The sequence below is a fragment of the Vanessa atalanta genome, chromosome 21 (assembly GCF_905147765.1).
Source record: "Vanessa atalanta chromosome 21, ilVanAtal1.2, whole genome shotgun sequence".
Lineage (NCBI taxonomy): Eukaryota > Metazoa > Arthropoda > Insecta > Lepidoptera > Nymphalidae > Vanessa > Vanessa atalanta.
This window is the reverse complement of record NC_061891.1, coordinates 757,913-779,220: the sequence shown is the minus strand read 5'-3', so window position 1 is coordinate 779,220 and position 21,308 is coordinate 757,913.

The window sequence follows — 21,308 nt, the reverse complement described above, 5'->3', positions numbered from 1 at the left end:
TATAAATATAAAAACCATATTGTCACTGAATTCTTAACGGATGGGTATTCAAATAAATTTACATGGTGCTAGAGTAAGCAGGTCTTAGTACACTCATCATATAGTCTACTGCCAAACAGCAATAGGTACTTAGGACTGTTGCGTTCCGGTTTGAAGTTCACAGACACGGGAGACATAACATGATCCCAAGGTTGGTGATGCATATTACTCGTATCTAATGATATGAGTAATGATGAGGAACGATAAATATGTCTTGCAGTAAAAGCAGTAGTGACCGCTTACCATAAGGTGTCTCACTTGTCAGTCCGATCAAAATCAAAATACTTTATTCGAATTTTACAAAACCTTCTCATTTCATTTTCGTCATTTTACGGAATACTATTAAATGTTATATTGGAAAAAAGTTATTCAGTCGGTATTCTTTTCCAATATTTTAACTAAAACTAAATTATGTCAATCAAAGGTGTATAATACGAAAGTCAACACGCTTTTTATCATCTATATAACCCCGTGTTAGGCAATATGCTTTATTTATTAATGTATTGTAAACAAACTCACAGATTTTTTTATAGAAACGAATACCTTTCCCCTGGAGGACTGTATCATAAAAGCTACAATTTATAGCGTGTTGTATTGTTGTTTATTAACGAATGCAATTGCAACACGTAAATTATTAATAATAATAAATTACTCATACGTTACACAACCCACGCGCACCCGCAACCCGCAATATTAAATCTAAATCCCACTCAATTATAAATTTCAATAAATTTAAGAACATATTAGATATGATTGATAAATAATTGTGAAAAGCAAAGTTTGAAGTGCGCACGCGCCAATAGAAATAATACATAGCGGTGCGACTGACGCAACCGCACGTAAAACAACTCGTTTTGAACAAAATATTTTAAGAAAGAAATCCGTATTCATATTTAAGTCTTTCCAGCTTTTATCGTTCTTGCTGAAACCAGATATCATCTGAAGCTTATTCAAAACGTATCTACACATTATAAAACAAAATCCTGAAAAAAAACTTGTTCATTTCCGGTAAGAAAAATTGATATTCCCGGCTTTTGCCTACTATAATATGCATGGTTTAAGCATATTAACCTTCCTCTTGAATCACTCTGTTAATTAATGGAAGCCGCATTAAATCCGTTACATAGTTTTAAAGGCCTAAACGTAAAAACGGCGGTAAGCGACTTTGTTTTATACTATGAAGAGATAAGTACAAAAACTGAGCCGGGACGGATAGCTACTTATTATGATAAGTAGAATAACACTGTGGACAGAATCCAGAGTAATACTGAATCGCTGTATATACACGTAGACTCGTAACTGATTATCACATTATTGGATTTAGTTGTCTCCACTATACTGATGAGCCGAGATGGCCCAGTGGATAGAACGCGTGCATCTTAACCGATGATTTCAGGTTCAAGCCCAGGCAAGCACCACTGAATTTCATGTGCTTAATTTGTTTATAATTCATCTCGTGCTCAGAGGTGAAGGAAAACATCGAGAGGAAACCGGCACGTGTCTAATTTCAACGAAATTCTTACACATGTGTATTCCACCAAACCGCATTGGAGCAGCGTGGTGGAATATACTCCAAACCTTCTCCTCAAAGGGAGAGGAGGCCTTAGCCCAGCAGTGGGAAATTTACAGGCTGCTAATGTAATGAACTGATCAGCATTGTAGCCATTAGACCAAAGAGATCGACTAAAGTAAAAAACAAGTTATCTAATATAACAAAAACATCTGCACACATTAAAATGTTATAAGTGGTTCGTTACTTATAACGTTTATAGTCGAGAAAACAAAAATATTGGCGAAGAGACCGACCGTAAAGTCTAGGATTTAAGTGTTATTTTAGATCTCTGTGTCAATAAATTAAAGCTGAACCTCGCGTTTGTAAACACTTGTTGAAAATATTAAGGCGCCACTATAATTTATGTATTATATTCTAGACTGGTCGTAAAAATGTCAATAATTATTATTCTATTTTGATTTGTATATCCATACATAAAGTAACAACTTTTTAATATCCCACGGCTGGGTTTAGGTCCTCCAACTAATCTATGCAGGTAGTTTAGCGCCGAGCACGTGACTAATATTAAAGACAGATCAAGCTAATACAATTTTAGTGCTCCTTGTCCGGTTTTGAACTCGCAATCTTTATTCTATATCCACTGAATCAGCTCGACTATTACTATACTTATTATTACCCAATAGCTCCGTATTGAAGAGTACATGTGTTTATTATACACGTCAGTTTGGAAGGACGTGTGATGTGGAAATAGATTCGTTTCATTTCCGAGTGGAATCATTTTCTTTAAAAAATATTCAGGGCTTAATCTGACTGTGCCAAGTTTTATAAAATTTGAACTTGAAGCATCAACGTAATACGTGAGATGACACGTTAGTAGAAATCTCTACCACTGGATGCTGTGTTAATACCACGGATCTGATATATGGATAAATAAAAATCATAATTTAAAAAAATGAGAATTCACTTAATAAAATTATTCCTCACTTACTAAACCGTATGATGGATGACAGATTTGTTATGTTACTTACAGCATAGAGACACTGTACTTAGTCTTTTGATTTTGTATCAGAGCAATCGGATTCAGAGGGTTGACGTAATGACGTAAATGAAAAGAAAAGGGCCTTCTATAAGTAAGGGATCGGCGAGGACCTATTCTTGGTCCGTTTCTCTTCCTCGTTTATAAAAATGCCCTGCTATATTTTCAGGTAAAAACATGTGATAGTATTGTATGCTGATGATATTTTTTTAGTTTTCTAAATAGAAAGACATTCAATATATGACTGAGATCATGTTTACTGAGATCACATCTATGATAAGAACTTTCGTTTATTGGTAATAATTTAATGTTTAACAGTAAAAAGATAAAATAGATTTATTAAATTCACTATTCTGACCGTAAGTTTCTTTTGTTCTGCAGAAGAGAGCAATTCGTGTAATTTATAACCTGGGCCCAAAAGATTAAATAAGATGTAAATAAAAAAGATAAACAATGTCTTCTCAATATATATATATTTGATAATGTATTTACACCATTAAAACTGGGGATCTGGGGTTCGAACCAATGATCTCGCTACAGTATACAACCTTATAAACAAATTATTAAACCAAAGAGGCTGAATAATGAAGTGTTTTAGAGGATATAATGGAATTATTAAAATGTTTTATGAATAACAATATAAGTCATCGCTGGCATATCATGTGCATACAATTAGCAAAGGGGAATGATATATAAATAAACGCCAAGGCCGTTTGGCGCTGTCCTTTATAAAGAGACTGTCTACTGAAGTTAAGGTCAGTGACCTTGTTGGAAACAATACACACGAAACAGTACAATAAATAAATAATATAATTATTATTACTCTTATAACAATTTATTATATCGTATTTATACTTAGATCTGATACACTTTTGGCAGCATTCAACCGACAATTTTCTCTCCGATTACGTGGACATATAAATACATCTAAAGCAATCTACGACATACTTCACACAATGCCTGTAAAATTTTAAGCTACAATAATGTAGAATGGCCTTATCAAATTGATTTAGTAGTCATGTTAAAGTACAAACTCAAAATAATATTAGTACCGTTTTACTTATACTAGATGAAAGACTATCAAATAAACCACCCAATGTTTAGTGGTCACCACGGTCCGTAGAATTATTATAGGAAATCTAAACTATTCCTTACGCCACCTATTTTGGGAAATAAGTAGTTATGGCTTACCCAGAATAGGTGGTGTCAAACTAGGTACGTCTCTAGTGCCTGTAATTAAACTGGCTCTCTCACTCTTCCAACCGGAACACAAGAATACTAACTTACTAAAATATGTGATAAATGGATGGTACCTTCCTAACCGAGCTTGCACAGAGCCTTATCACGAATAAAATAAAGAAAACTCACAGAATTATTAAGAATATTCTTAAGGCCTCACAAATAATACGTCGAATGAAGCGTCCACAGATTCTACGTCTGTGAAACTTAAAACTATTATAATATAATAGATCCATATCAAATTACCTAAGAATTATAAATTTTATAATTATTATAAACGACGATACAATCTTGTTAAGATATGTGTATAAAGGTATCGATTTCATCGTCAGACATCTGAGTCACTTGGTTAAAGAGACGCGCGGACAGCGAACGAGGTTTGTCATGGTGTGACTCACTCGGACGATGCTGTCTCGTACTTAATATATGAATACCACATTGATCTGCTGTACTAACATATCTTATCTGTACAATGTTGCGGTAATATACTCTTGTTATTATTATACAAATTCGTACGAGCAACTTTGTGTAGGTATAATATAGGGAGGCATTGAGGTATGAAGTCATGGAATGCTTTTAAGTATGGAGATAAATTTCGAAAGTATAATATGACAGTTTAATTGTATTGATTGTAAATATAATTAAATTAATGAACCTTGATTAATAAAGCATATTTTCTATTTTTTATTGTTATCTAATCCTTCCGTTGAATGTCTAATCCAAAGTTTCCTTAATAATCGGCTATATGTTATAACTAGGAGATCCGGCCAGGCGTTGCTGTGGTTACTTCATACGTTGAAATATAATGTCACCAAAACCTTCCCAGAAACACGTTGAATATAATGGTACAGTTTTCATTTCAAAATATTCAGCGGTTTTTGCGTGATGTGATATTATTATAGACATCAATAGGCTATCGGATTGATGTTGTCAATTATATTCCATTTAAAAATCTAATTAATATTATTATTTTTATATTTAATTATCTCAAATAAAAATCTACTAGTTAATACATTGACATCAAGTAAGTAGTGTTTATTTTACATCTCTGGTCTATGGTGAGATTTGACACGTTTAGGTTTCCAAAACCCTCTCTTATAAAAGTTCTATTATGTAACAAGGATAAGGCGAATTCATTATGATTTTCATCGCCACTGTATAGCGCTGTTTAGAGCAGAAGAGATTTTATACATTTTTTTCCTTCGCCACAAAGCACGAGATGAATTATAAAAACACAAGAAGCACGTGAAAATCCGGTGTGCTTCGGTTGAGATTAACGTCCCTCGGCTATAATTACGTAATGAAACAAATCATATGTTACATAAACTAATGTGGGTGTAGTGTTAGCAATAAGAACGAAATCTGACCAATAACATTATCGGATGTGACGATATAAAACAGGGATTACGCAGATACACTGCACGATCAGAACTTGTGCAAAATAACATCGAACATTGACGATGTCCTGACCAATTTCTCAAAGTAACTGCCCAACAAACAGTATATTCTAGTTCATGAATGTATGCGTAACACACTTTATACATTCTGTATTCCCTCGCTCTCATGGTCCGTGGGGGTTAATTTAGTAGAATTACCTACGGAGTTTGAGTTGTTTATTTGTTAAGCTTTAATTTCTAAACGACTCAACCGATTATCATCAAAAATTGGTAGGCAGACGATAAATTGAGCCATCTGATGATAAGTGGTAACCATTGCCTATAGACATTAGCGCCGTACACTACCGTACACATAAAAAGATGTTACGTATTTTATTATTTTACACCAGACCAAAAATAATAATATTATGACCAATTGATTATTCTGTATGTAGGTGGTCAATCTGGTGGTAAGTGGTCTCATAGACATAGATGGTGTAAGAAATAAGAACAACACCGGTGCGCCATCAAACTTGGGAGCTACGATGTTATGTCCCTTGTAGGTACATTGTCTCACTCAGCCTTCCAACCGGATCATACCAATACTGAAATTGGTGTTTAGCAGAATATGTAACGTGCAGGTAGAACCTACCCAGATAGTCATACACATAGCCCTACTACCAAATCAGAGCTACATTAAAGAACATATGATACCTAACACCTACTACTACATACACCTTGTATATATACTATAGAGAATTTACGGAAACTAGTTATTATATAGAAAATGATTTTAATATATATATATTCAAATTTAGCATAGATATATTCGTTTTTTAAATAATCAATCCCGTGTTAGGGGGGCTCGTAGGTTTCAGTTATAAAAAAGTAAGTCAAACTTGCTTCATACCAAATTTCGAATTCGGTTAAATGGTTTAGCCACGAAAGCATAACAGACAGACAGACAGAGATACTTTTGCATTTATAATATTATCATGAGCCAAGATGGTCCAGTGGTTAGAACGCGTGCATCTTAACCGATGATTTCGGGTTCAAACCCAGGCACCACTGAATTTTCATGTGCTTAATTTGTGTTTATAATTCATCTCGTGCTCGGCGGTGAAGGAAAACATCGTGAGGAAACCTGCATGTGTCTAATTTCAATGAAATTCTGCCACATGTGTATTCCACCAACCCGCATTGGAGCAGCGTGGTGGAATATGCTCCAAACCTTCTCCTCAAAGGGAGAGGAGGCCTTAGCCCAGCAGTGGGAAATATATAGGCTGCTAATGTAAAAAAAAATATTATCATAGATATTTTAAATGTATTTTGTAAATAAATGAATTAGTGTAGTGCCTTGGACAGTTTTAGTAATACGGTATTTTATTCCGCAAAATATTAAGTATGATAAAAAACTAATAAATTAATAATAATAAGTGAGTTAATACTCTTTCATTTCCGTGCCGGATATTAAGATTTAATAATATAATTATGTGCAAATGTATTCCCCGACTCCTCACAGAACCAACATTCCGAACAGCTGGTAGCGTAATATTTAATTAACGCATATTAATTGATTATGAAAAATGTATTTAGTTTCAAATCGAGGCTTAAATAATATTAAAGTTATATATTGTAATTAAAAATTCAAAAGTGCTTAAGAAATCACTTGAATGAAGTATATTTTGATTTAGATTTACTATGAAATCAAAAAATATATCAATAATACTCAACCTTAGATTGTATTTATATGTCTACTGTCTAAAACAAACGGGCCAAATTTATTATCTAAGTGTGAGTGAAAGCTACGCTTGACCACACACACGTATCTCGCGTTTACATTTTATTTTACTAGTGTGCGTATGTATAGCGGCCATTACTCCTTTCTTAATTTGTTCTCAACTTAAAAAAATCTATCTAGACGTATAAATACTCGACATTCAATTAATAAAAAAGTACTTCATATAAAATTGTTCCACACTTCTTGTGAAACAAGAGCTACTATCTCGAAGCCTATCAAAATAGATCCTGCGTACAATGTCACAGGACAACCAACGGAGTATCATCTATAATATATTTTTTCATTAATTCTTGTAGATATCTTACGAATACGACCTATATATTGCGCTATTCAAACAATAAAACTAGTGTACGGCATTACGAGTTCATATTATCTAAAATAACGCGTTCCTAGGCGTATTTTAAATACGCCATTTCCTCAGTTATTTCTGCATAGCGATGTAATAATCCGTTGGGCTCGTCATCGACCGAACTGATTCCTATCGATAGATGAAACAGAAAATCATGAAGTTGAATGGACTTTAAATAAAATAAGATTAGGCGTCACTATTTTAAACAGCAAAAGTATATTTTTAATTCGTTAAAGGCAACTGGGGTTACTAGCGACGATATATATATGTACATACTTGTATGTTGTTACTATAGTATATATCTGTTTCAGATATTTTGGATTCATAATTAAATAAGACTGTTCCTTTGATATAAGGATAGTTAGTAATTTAAAAAAAAGAAAGACATTTCATTATACGTAGTTTATAATTCAAATGACAATAGTGGCCGTGTTAGTGATGTGTAGTTATACGGAAAATACTACTTCTACTACTTTAAATTTATGGGATTAAAACTAAATACATAACCTACACGTCAAATCTTAGAAACAAACCGACAAAAACTATAGGCTAACCGAATAACACTAATAAAGGTTCAAAAAATAACATATATATTTATTCAACAAGTTAATTTACAACAAATAACTTTAGTTATTCACGCTTCTAGGTATTTAGTCAATGCTGAAGGTCTCTCTGGCGATGTGCAGATCTTGAAGCGAATTTATGATCAATAATAAACCACATAGCGAAGGTTGTCACTTGCAGCGGGGCAGATTATTTGTAAATCTAGTCAAGAATATTTATCAAAGCAAAAACATTGTACGATTATTATTATATTTATTATATTATATAAACTGGGAATCTGGTAAATCACCATCGACGTTCGTAAATAATTTAATTGAGAAATATGTCTACAATGTTGTTTCTTGACAATATCTGTCTGTCATTACACCTGACCAAGTGGTGCGTTAGTTGTGAATAGTCCAGTCCTAACGGCAGGCCTGCAAAAAGGCACAAAACTGGTTCAAAGCTCTATTATGCATTCATATAAGTTGAAATTTATTTATTTTATTTATTTATATATATAGTATCGAATTGATTATTTTATTTATGCTGCATATCCTTGAATTACTTTATGGGTATCAACGAACCGCAATACAGTGATTGATATAACTTTAGCAGAGGCAATCAATCGAAACAAATAATTGTTTGAGAATACATGAAAAATGAATAGCCAGGAGCATATTTTATAAATTTTATAATTCGGTATAAATACGGAAAATGAATAAAATTTAACTATGATTTATCCTTACGCGAAATTTATGTTAATACACACAATATCACTAAAGATACAATAGGCACAAAATTATTTGATGTCCAAATAAATTACAATTTACATTTATTACCATTTTATTTAAAAATATATTTTCCAAAATCATTTATTTAACGATTCGCATGAAAGTTATATTACGATGTCAAATAATTTTGAATTCTGTAATACATTTTAGTTTTAAATTGCCAGACGAAGTGACCTAGAACAATACTGCTATAATATTAGAGGAGGAGGATTACTTTCTGTAGAACGTACCTACTTATCATCTCTGACGCGAGCTACTTGTCCGCTGTCAAAAATGTTCATGGTTTTCAAATTAAAATTCAAGACATATTTATTTAAAAATGCTTTCTATTTATAAATGCTGAATTGGAACGTCGAATTCTCTTAAGGAAGATACTTATGTTACAACCAAAAACGTTTGCAAGTACAATCTGTGTAAAACTTGAATTCGTAAGTAAATCATAATTAAAAATAAAAGTAGAATTTAAAATCTCCGCCCGCTGCCACTGCCACTGGACCTCACTCCAGCCACGCCCATATCATTGACGTCACGAGCCCATCACAGACTACTAATGCATTTCAACACTGAGTGAGTCTGTCAATGCGTCTTCTGCACTACATCTCCACAATCGGACAGTTTTACAAACATTCGATTTTCAGTATGAGAAAATAGACACGGATGTAATCATTAAATGAATTTACAATTAGCATGTCCATTCTATTAGTGAGGCGTGGATGAGGCGCGGATGATGGATGTCGAGTCCGTTTAAACATCTCGTAGCCAATGGTAACGCTACAGTGAAAAACGAGAACAACATCACTCAGCCTTAACTATAAATTCAACATTGGTATAATTTAGTATAATAAAAATACTGAATCGAATAAAATTAAACCAAGTAGGTGTTGTTTGTGCTAATAGATCCGGCGATTTGTTGCAACGCACCGCAGAGTAAGCACCATCAAAAAAAAAAGTAAATTATTTGAATGCACATTTTAGCTCTTTGCTGCGTTAACCCAGTTGTGCGCCGCGACTTATGTCCGACACATAAGGGGCGGCGCACAATGTATTCGTAAATTTGGGAAATGTTTTGGAACTTACATAGATACTAGAACTAAAACTAGAACGTAATATTATCGAACTACGGTTTGAAAGTGAAGACTGCTATTGCATACGTCTTTTTTATTATTTATTTTTGTAACGAAGTCTTCTTACGCGGATGTCAGAAATCGTCACTTAAGGAAAAAAAAGTTTAACGAAAATATTCCTCTCTTTCCCTTATTGTCCGTCTCTTTCTTTGACACGGGATTTTTTAAATCAATTTTGTCATTTTAATTTAATTACTCTCTGAAGTTGTTAATTTATTTTATTGGGTCTGTTATTTCGTTATATATTACATAATATATAATGAAAGTTCGTTCGTTCGTTCCGAGCGAGTGTCCCGTGACACCTCTCGTTTTTTTTTATGTTATTTAAAGTTTTTAAATTAACATGGTTATTTTTATTTTTATTTGGTGGAGCTCGATATTTCGACATTATCTACGTATGTTTTGTTCACGAGTCTCGTCGTGAAAAAAAAAAAAACATGATAAATATCCCGTTTTAAATACTTATAGTAATTATTTAGTTATTTATAAGTTCGTATATTAAAATTTCTATGTTGTTTTTATTTTATATCTATGATCGTGAATTTATCTTTTTTTTTTTAATTTCTAATTTTATGAAGCAATTTCATTATATTACCCAAAGCAAAAAAAACATCAAAGTTGATTCGTCAACTAAATAAATTCCAATATATACGTATATTATTCATAGAAATATATATAGTTACTGACGTATCGATAATCACCCTTCTTGAATTCGTTAAAAACGCCATGAATCATGATCATATATCGCGTAGGGCGACATTTGAAAAAGTTTAATCACACCAAAAATATGCAAAATAGAACGTTTACAGTATTTTGATCATTAACGTTATTTACGGAGTCGTAACATTGTTGATGAGGCATTCCTTGTGTAGTTACACTCGGAACTATTGACTGGTGACCAAGAATGCTTAATAGTTCTGCTGTATGGCTTACATAATACTGTACTTACATAAAAACGATTGAAATATCTATTAAAGTCTTAATTTCGTGTGTCTAGTTCTTGAAACTTACTGAAGTTTATTTACATTGTCTTTTTCGTAGTATGTATTAAACTTTAATCAACCAATCTCTCCAGGAGGAAAGTTGAACTAATAACACCTTGTTGCCGACTTCGCGAAGTTAATACATCCTTCCTGGGGCACGGTATTCGTTTCTATAATAAGACTCCAATGTTTTTAATAGCTTGGCCTATTAGAAAATTTAAAGCTCATGCCGAAAACATTAAAAAATAAGGCATGTTACTGACGAGATTATTTTAAAGATAAAAAAAGCGTGGATATAGTATTTGTTGATTTCTACGCAGGATATTTATCTATACTTCATCGACATACTCTATATCGTCGTTTCGCCTGCAAAAGTCGCTATGCGTTTTTTCTTATTTGTAGATTTTTATTTCGTGTTAAGCGTTATTTCAATTTATGTCGCTTTCGATGTATGAACGTCAAATAACTAAATTTTAAAACTTTTAAATTATTATTGAAGTTATCACGAAACTGTTTTTACAGTACAAGCGTTTTGAAATAACGATTAAAACGGCACAACAATCTAAAAATAAGAAAAAATACATAGCGACTTTTGCGGGCGGAACGGCGATATACTCTATATATACTCTGAATTATACTGGTGCAAAAGAGTAACTACCGAGTTTCATGCCGGTGTTTCTCGGTAGAATCTATTTACCGAACTAGCTTTACATTTAAAAGTACTTTCATAAGCCTCCTTGAATATAGAATATTTTGAGTGTAACAAACAAACAAACTTACTTTTGTCATTTATGATCTTATATATTATATAGTTAGGATTGTAAAACAGCTCGTCGCTGTTTGACACCCAAATGTCCGAGCGGAAAGTAAATCATTGTTACAGGACAAATCCTATATTATTGATTTATTTGTGATCTCTAAAGACTTTGAATACCGGCCTTCTTTCTCAAATATATTTAAAGCTCTATTAATGCTATTCACAAATCTTCTGTGCGATTAGCGAGAGGACAAGGTATTTACAACAACGCGAGGTGTGGGATTAGGGTGACGCTAATAGCGCGGACTATTTGTTGGTTTGTCACGTTGACCCTTTAAGGTCGCGTGCACACGTAGTTTTGTAATAATACATAAGTTTATTAATAAATAGATCTTATTATTTAAATTATAATAAAGCAACAGCCAGTAAATGTACCGTTACAGTGCGATGTAAGAGTTCACTTCGAATCTCACTCGTAATATGTTGACAACCGTATATTTAATAAATTTTATAATTATTATAGTCACGTCGTATATCGATTTTTCACGCTCGTTTCTGCGGTGAGTTTCGAGTTTTTTCTTACATACTGGCAAAAAGCCTATTTGATATATACTGTTCTCTAAAGATAAGATTCCCAGCTTATTCGCTAGTATGAACACTAGAAGTAAAGAATAACTTATAACTACAAGTTGTCCTAATAGCAAATTCCTTTCTTTGGCTGGTACTTGCTTCCATTATAAAATTCCGCAAATTCTTTGTATTTTCTGTCTATCACTTCAAAAAGTTAAATCTCAATCTATACAATAATTTAATTTTATATAATTTTTATATTTTTGTATAGTGACGAATCATAAGTACTCGTAAAAGCTTACTTGAATGAAGTATATTTTGGTTAAATTTTTTTAAAGTTTTTTTATTAATAACTTCGAACTCGGATTAACACATGAATATGCGTTTTGAAAGTATAATAAATGTCTCAAAAAGGATGTTAGTGATTGAAGGGAAATGGGGTAGGTATAATAAGACACGTCTGCACTGTTTGACAATGTTTTTAATAATGAATAATCAAGTAAAGCTGTTCGTTGATTGAATGAGTGGTGAGCGAATGTGAATGAGTGAAAGATTGAATAATATAATGAAAGAGAAATCTATTATGTATAGAGGCTTGAATTTTTGTATATTCCAACAGTGATGAGTTGAACACTCCTCTTATCTCATAAAATATCCTTACACTGTAAACCTGTTAACATTGCAAACATATTTCGAATAACTATTCTTTCAATGAATTATGTGGCACTATAAATCTCTATGATTGCAGACTTCTAAATCGCTACATGTGCAATAAATAATAAATATGCAAATAAACTAGAAATTATGTTTTCAGAGTGAACTAAATTCATAGAAACCTGTATTTATTTATTCGAATGTACATTTCTTTTTAACTCGTATGCAATCCGCCTTTAATAATTGGCTTGCGTGTTCACAGTCACGTCCAAAGAAATCGTCATCATTTTCTCAAGCAAAATATACGTATCTTTCTTACCCATTGCATTTTATGCTTTACAACTTGAACATATGATACAATTTTTAATGTATATCATTGCAATATTACCAATTGGTCCTACGGCCCATGTGACGTCACGTTATGCATCGGCGCGATGATGTCGGCGCTATTTCAGCTGCATTTAAAAATAGTTTCGTAGTGTCGTAGTGTATAAATAAACGTTTATCTATACATGCGATTGGCCCCGATAATTTAATTTGTTTGTCGACTGAAATATCAGTGGTTAGTTAGTATTTATCACAACATAGTTTTATGATTATTTTTTGTTGCTATCCAACGATTAACGTTGAATAAACTTGTTACATATATTAGATTTGTTTAGGATCATGGTAAGAGAACCACTGTTTTTAAAGTTGGTGAGAAAATTAGACAATCGAAACGTCCACTTGAACATACCTAACAAATATGGAACGGTAAATTTAAAATATACGAGTATCATAAAAACTACTTGCCTTCATCATAACTATTATATAAAATAAAATCTTTATTTGAGTTTTTTTTTTTTTAGTATAGGTAGGCAGACGGGCAAAGGAGCCACCCGATGGTAATAGCTACACTCTTACACATTGGCGCTGTAGGACATCGCTAATGCACCACCAACTTTGGAAACTATTGTACTTTGTCTTTTCAAGGTTTTTTTTTATTAAAAGCAACGATCAGACCGAATGTGTTTTTTTCCAACCAGTGCTACATTTTTGACAATCAATAAACAAGTGTATATTAAACAAAGATTTTGTCGTGCCAATATTTTATCGATACGACCTGGGTCTTGAACCCAGGACCACGGTGTCGACAGCTTCATGAGCCAGATGAGAGACAACAATAAATAAAAAAAAACTGAGTTCAATTGTCATTATTGGGAACCTCATATAACACGAGCCAACATATAAGGCGGGCGGCGCGCCAGGTGCGAGTGATACTCAGAACTGGCAAATTATTACAACTTTAAAAATCATTGTTTATTTGTTAAAACGCAGTTCAGCTGCGAATGAAATGCTACTCAGAATTGGGTTTCGTTTTGGAGGAAAATCGATTTTAAATGAATAGATTGTTTATCGATTACATAACAAACTAGATTGGTAAAATCGTTTAAAAATAAATTCTTATTTTTATTATTTTATTTATTAAAATCAATTTTTTTTTTCTCTATGCACTCTTGACTCAACAAGCTAAAGCATTCGAGAAGATAGATAAATATACTCAGTAGGTCCTCATTAAAAAAGTACAAAATATAAATTGCATCTACATAAGTTTAATTTTTACACGAAATCCAAGCAACTTTCAATACAAGCATTTTTATCAGAAATACTCGTATGTTCTGACACTCAGTAATAGGCTTTATTATTAAGATTGTTTTTAATAACTAATTAAAGCCTGCTTAGCGGCAGGTCAAGTACAGACTGCTGAATTTATTTAAAAAGCGTATACATTTAAAAATGAACACTAACTCAAATTATTACCAGTACCAAAAAGTGTTTTGTAAAGAAGTTACGACATAGCATTTTCATCATTATTTCATGGTCATAAATTACGTAATTACATGGACAAATATTATTACGCCAACAATTATAATATTTTATAGACAATTAAAAGCGAAGCAATTTATTTTGTCAGTCCCGTTTCGTGGCAATTTTCTTGCTAATTTTACGCTTCAAAAGACGTTTCCTAGAACTTTATTTTCTAGTTATTCGTCAAGTGTCAGACGGCGGCCCTACGTCGAGCGCCACTGAATCAGGCGGCAAGGAGCCAGATGCAATGCTAATTGCAAATACAAGACGCTACTACTAGAGTATAGTAGCTCTATTTATAATTGTTTCTAGAAGGAAATGTTGTATAATAGTTATTTTTACTGTCAAATCCAAAACGGTTCATTAACGTGAAGAAGTCTGAACCGAAGTTTGTGAGTTCTATCCCGGGTAAGCACCACTAAGATTTCATATGCTTATTAAACAAAAATCACTATCGTTATTCTTGTGCTCGGCGTAAAAATAATGGATGGAATTCTGCTACATGTGTATCTACCATTCATATTGGTAACGTGGTGGAATACCAGAAGGCAGGGGCGGGGAAGCATTTGTCTATCTTTTCGGCATTTACGGTTACTACATATTAGCGTATTTTTTTTATTTGCGTATAGTGTCGTGCCTCTCTGAATTTAAGTCTTCATTAGTCAAATTTTAAATGAATATAAATCATTTCAATTTAAATGAGCCTATATTTTTAAGTACATCTAATATATATATTTTAATTAATTATGTCACACACATTGTCAGTGTTAACAATAAACATTATGTCAAAGAATCATCACGAACAGAGTGAAGACTCAACAAACATGAAAAGTGTCTCAACGCCCACATTGAAGATCTGTTAAAGAAAACGTTTCCTATAAAGCATGAAGTCATTAACAATGGCCGCCAATTGTTTGATACCGAAGTTTATATTTAGAAATCTATTAAAGTTCAATAAGCGACGTCGCGAATTAAACAACTATAATTATTAAACTGTTTTATTGTCAGGAACTCGTCACAAATTATTGGAACAATTTATATCGTTTCGCTTAGCATTTTTCGTTTGGTCTAATATTTGAGGCGATTTTCCTATCATCGGCGAGTACTCCAATGCATGGTCACCCGGGTTTTTCGCCTTAGATTAAGACGGGCTTGCCATTAATGATTATTAATGTGTATAGTACCACACTTAGATGCACTGTCTTTTTTCCTCGTTCATAATCTGATGAGGTGGCAATCTGATGTGGTAATCTGATGTGACCCGAAATCTCGCGATAGCTCTCTTAGCCACTCGACCAACGAGTGTTCAATAATATTTGTCTAATTGGATTCAAATCGTATAAACTGAAATAGCGTTTAGGTGCTGGCAATGGTTACGACGAAAGCCAAGGTTGGTGGCCAGCAAAACTTAGAACACGATACAAATTTCATTACAAATAAAATTTAATTAAAGTTATTATTCTTGCAAATCGATCTGCAATATTTTTACATAAAATGTAATATTTTCTGACCGTAAAGCTGAATGCATTAGCATAAAACGGTCAAACGGTATTGGCGCCAGGTTTTTTATAATACTATCCACAAAATGGCGCCTGCGCTGGCATTTGAAGTTACCTTTGAACTAATTTATATGTTGTCCGTGTTTGTTGACGGTAGTAAAAGATTTATTTTGGGCCGTTTAAAGGAAGCTATCGTTTGCAATCAACTGTATATATGTATTTTACCCTCTATACGTGCCTAAACCATTCAACTAATTTTGAGGAAACTTGGGTGATTTGTTCTGTGGCCGCCCTAGAAGGATCCTTACCCAGATAATCAAGATATTTTCTTTATTCGTTTCACCTTTACGTTTATATAGTTCCACTTACCTTTATTTCTATGTAAAACCTCATACCAACCGTGCAATATGAAACGACCAGCTAGTGGTAAACTAATCAACATTCTTCAAATCCTATAAACATATCTTATTCCATCACTCTTGTAATAAATATTTGTCAGTTTTTTAAGGGTATTTTGATTTGAGCCTTGATGACAAGTTGGGTATTCTACACATGATGAAAAGTGTATTCATAACGAAACATAGCAAGTTCGCTTAAACTGCGTTAAACTAATAGCAGTGGGTCTCCCGCGAAACTTCGCGTTTATTCAAAATATTTTTTAAAGAATTTCGAAACCTATGACAGTATTTTTTCTGATTTCATTTCATTATAAACTGCTAGTCATTTATCTACATTTGGCGCCAAAATGATGAAACCTCTTTTAAATGAATTTTTTAATATCAAATTGTAGTTAGTTCGTTAAAATTGGAGTTCATCGAAAACAATCGACTTTAATTTTGTTTACGTTTTTCATTTTTTTTTTACTTTTTTCAAAGGAAATTGTTTGCTAAATTTGTAGAAATTTTGTAAAAAGCCATTAAGAATCCTCATTAATTTTCTGCACATCTACGGCTGGAGCTCTTCAAAATAAGACCATAACCGATCTTTTATATGCAGCCATCGCCCCATAATCCCTGGGACAAAAATCGGCTTACGCTATTATTATATAAGATGGAAATGAAAACTTATTGGAAATCTATTTTATTTTGGCGTTATAAAGTTTATGCATACAACGGGTATATATAGGGGTTTCCAAAATAATCTAAAAATGGTTCACAAAAAAAAACTCCTCATTTTAAAAAACAATGTAGACGTTTATAGAAAATTGTATACGATAATATAATCTACTCAATAAAGTTTAATAGGACTGTCTGACATACAACGCTCAGCCTAAGCCGGAGGGTCTAACATGATGAAATTTTGATAGGAATTTTAAACGGAATGTATGCACTAAGAGAGGATTTTATTTAAAACATCTCCTTAAATTGGGGATTTATTATAGTGGAAATTTATCATTTCTGATATTGAAAATATGAAAATAAACTTATAATGATTAGTAAAAGAGAGATATTAAAGCGTTTCCGCAAAATTCATCACCTAAGCGTGTGAAATTGAAATTGGGAATGTTAATTCGTATTGAAGATCATCTCTCTTTAATGTTTCAATTATGGGAATCGTTATTTAGGTTTCTGTTTGTGAGTTAAAGGTGGCTGTTACATGACCCAACTGGTGCACCCCCTTGGTGATGAATTTTGGGGATAACATTTTTTACGGAAGCGTCTTTTTTACGCTAGAAACATGGAAATCGTTGTTTAAGTTTAAGCTTAACAAATATATAATAAATAAAGAAACTCACTATCGAATTTTAAAATAAGTAACGATTATTATCAGTTATAACTATAAAAATATATATTCCTAGGGTATAAAATAACAAACACTGTTTTGGAATACAAATTACGACGTAATATAATTTTACAAGTTATGCGGAAATAACCTTTAATAACCGTAAGGCGTTAAGTTGCATATTCTACGGGAAATATTAATCTTTGTGATGTATTGAAGCTATCGTCAAATCATAACTGACACCGATGTTTTGTAAACAGCGGTAGAGGTGCCAGCGTGTTGACTTACAACGTCTACGCTTTCTGCATTCAAGTCATTATTGAAAAATATTTATACATATGTACTCGCATACATATTAAAACGCATAGAAGTCTATGAGTATAAATCCAATTGCTTTGTTTCCAGGTTATGAAAAAGTCAGTATACATTTTGATTGAAAACGATTAATATAATTTTGTTTAACTGACGAGCTCATAGTAAGTACTGTGTTACACTGTGAGCCGAGATGGCCCAGTGGCTAGAACGCGTGCATCTTAACCGATGATTTCGGGTTCAAACCCAGGCAGGCACCACTGAAATTTCATGTGCTTAATTTGTGTTTATAATTCATCTCGTGCTCGGCGGTGAAGGAAAACATCGTGAGGAAACCTGCATGTGTCTAATTTCAACGAAATTGTGCCACATGTGTATTCCGCCAACCCGCATTGGAGCAGCGTGGTGGAATATGTTCCAAACCTTCTCCTCAAAGGGAGAGGAGGCCTTTATCCCAGCAGTGGGACATTTACGGGCTGCTAATGCTAAATGTGTTACAACTGATCTGGCACAAATGCCGAATAAGAATTTATGTGCGTCTTGAATTGTCTTTATGTGTTTTTTTCTGTATTGTGTGTTAAAGAGGTAAACTCTTTCTTTCGGTAGAATTTAGATTCCGAAGTACTGGTTTGTTCAATGTATCTTTGAAAAATAACGATAACTTTTTTTTTACTATAGCTTTTCCCCTCCGTTCGATAAATACTTTTAAAGCCGGAACAAGAGGGATTAAACTCTCAAATAATTTACAACTCATGCAAACATCGAAACGAGCTAAATCATAAATAAACAAAATATCAAATCGATATTCCATTTTCATTGGGAAGCTAAAATAAAGATGGAATCACCGACACAATCCGTTGGATCAATTTATCGGCTGTAGTGGATCTGGTGTAATCACTCGATAGTGGAGATCAAACGAATGCGGGCTGTAAACCACATCAAACGAAGTTACGCCTCGCGTCGAAATGTCCCAGTTTCGTTGCAACTGTGTCTTTTGGAATGTGACGAAACCATTCATTGTTATAAATTATTCGAATATTTATGGGAAGAAAATTAAACAATGATGAATGTATAATGTGTATTAAGTGCGTTTGCCACAGGTTTCCAAATGTGAATGAATAATATAGTTCATTAAAAGAGCGTCAATATGGTTTAAGGTCGATTATTCAAACGCCAGGTAATTTGACGTAATGACAAATTTTGCCAAAAGATCAAACTATTTCTTCAGATAAATATTCGAGAAATTCCTAAAATAAAAAATGTGAATTACATTATACAGTAACATTGTCGACAAGACAACGCTGAACCCAACTTATAAATAAATGTTTACATCACGGAACCACATTAATACTCTGTATAAAAAATATTAATATTTTCGTTCAAGCTCCACAATCCAGTCGCGATTTCATTAATTCTAGTTTCAAGAACTCTTTATTTTTAGAGAAAAAATGAGAGAAGCGCGTATCGTGAGTGTCGCGGACGTCTCACGTGCGGTTTAGGAATATAAGTATCACGGTATTCAATGACATAATATATAATTGCATTATGTTATGACTATAGATTACGTTCATTTGTTTTTAAAGAAAAAAATCAGGACGTCATTATAAAATAGTAAAGGACTTAATTATTTTCTATGCTTAAAGTTTTCTTGCTGTGATATAGTTATATCAGTTTACAAAAATCAGGTTTACACAATAATAATATATCGATATATACTTAATTAGGCAATTATAAAACAGTTCAGTGCTTTTCCCTTGTACTGTCAATCGATTTACTTTTTATTTTTTGGTAGATATTCAATAACATTATTATTAATAATATTAAACATTAAATATTAATAATTGTTTGAATTACAAATAACAAAAACACTTATTAACAAGTATGGTTTTTAATATTAATAATAATACTAAACATAGATATAATATACATATATTCATGCACACATCTGTGATGCACATGGAACGGCGCGGCGGTACTTCCAAATAAATATTATTAATTGCTTAATAAATAAGTCGCGGTTTAATCAGTCCCTGAAACAGATATATTTTCCTTCCAAATATTTAACATGAATCAATATCCCGTGATATGTACTACCGTATTACGAATTACCTTTAGAAAATTACCTTATAACATAATATTAAAGGATGGGTATTACTGTAGCGGAAATTGGACGCGTGTACACTCCCATACCTCGGAAAACACGTAAAGCTGTTCCTGCGTCTAAAGTCTTTCCAGCCGTATCGGTTTTACCGCCCATTGGAATATCAGGGCGAGGGAATAGAGACTACACCTGTTTTTGCGTGCAATAATATATCCTGCATAGTTTTCCCTTCGAGATTAGTTGTCGTGGCCGAAATCAGTCATGACGACATATTGTATAATTTAAAATATATCCTGTCTTAATTTCATTGAATAACAAACTACGATTATCATTATGTATCACTTTTAAGAGAGACATGTGTGTAGGAGAAAATTTTATAGTTCCGTTTTCGTAGGCGATGAACTCCGGGGTTTCCGGCGGAAAAGTGCCTGTGCTGTTAACCTTATTCCAGAGGTCTACAGCTTTCATAGCTTACCTACTTTATTATTATTGTTTTCCATTATCTATTTAACATAAGGACCTTCAGATTTCTATAGCATTGGACACTTTTTACAGGTCTTCTCTAAACAAAATAAAAAACCGTTTTCGCCAAATTAATTGTATTTAATGGTTTAAATTTTGTCTGAATTCATTATAATTTTTTAACATATATTCATAGACAGATGATTAAGTCAGATCAACGTATGTTAAGTTTAAGAAGATATACAGAAAGGGACTTCACAATATGAGTTTTCTTTTTTTAAGAAAGAGAATGGCGTCCTTTATACTCAACAGAAAAAATATATAGTAACAAACTACTTTTCTTTAAAAAATATTAATAAAACAATTCATTTCAATAATTTGTCGGAAAATCTACATTTTCATAAACTTCAAACATTTTCGGGAAATTCCTTGTATTATTAGATCTTGTCGATTACCACCACAATAAGCGTAACTACGTTGTCTTCAAACTTTAAATATATATATATAAATAAAAAAAATGTTAGTAGCGACTACGAGAGTTGTAATAGTAGGTGTCTACTGTCTATCTGTATACTAATTATTCAGT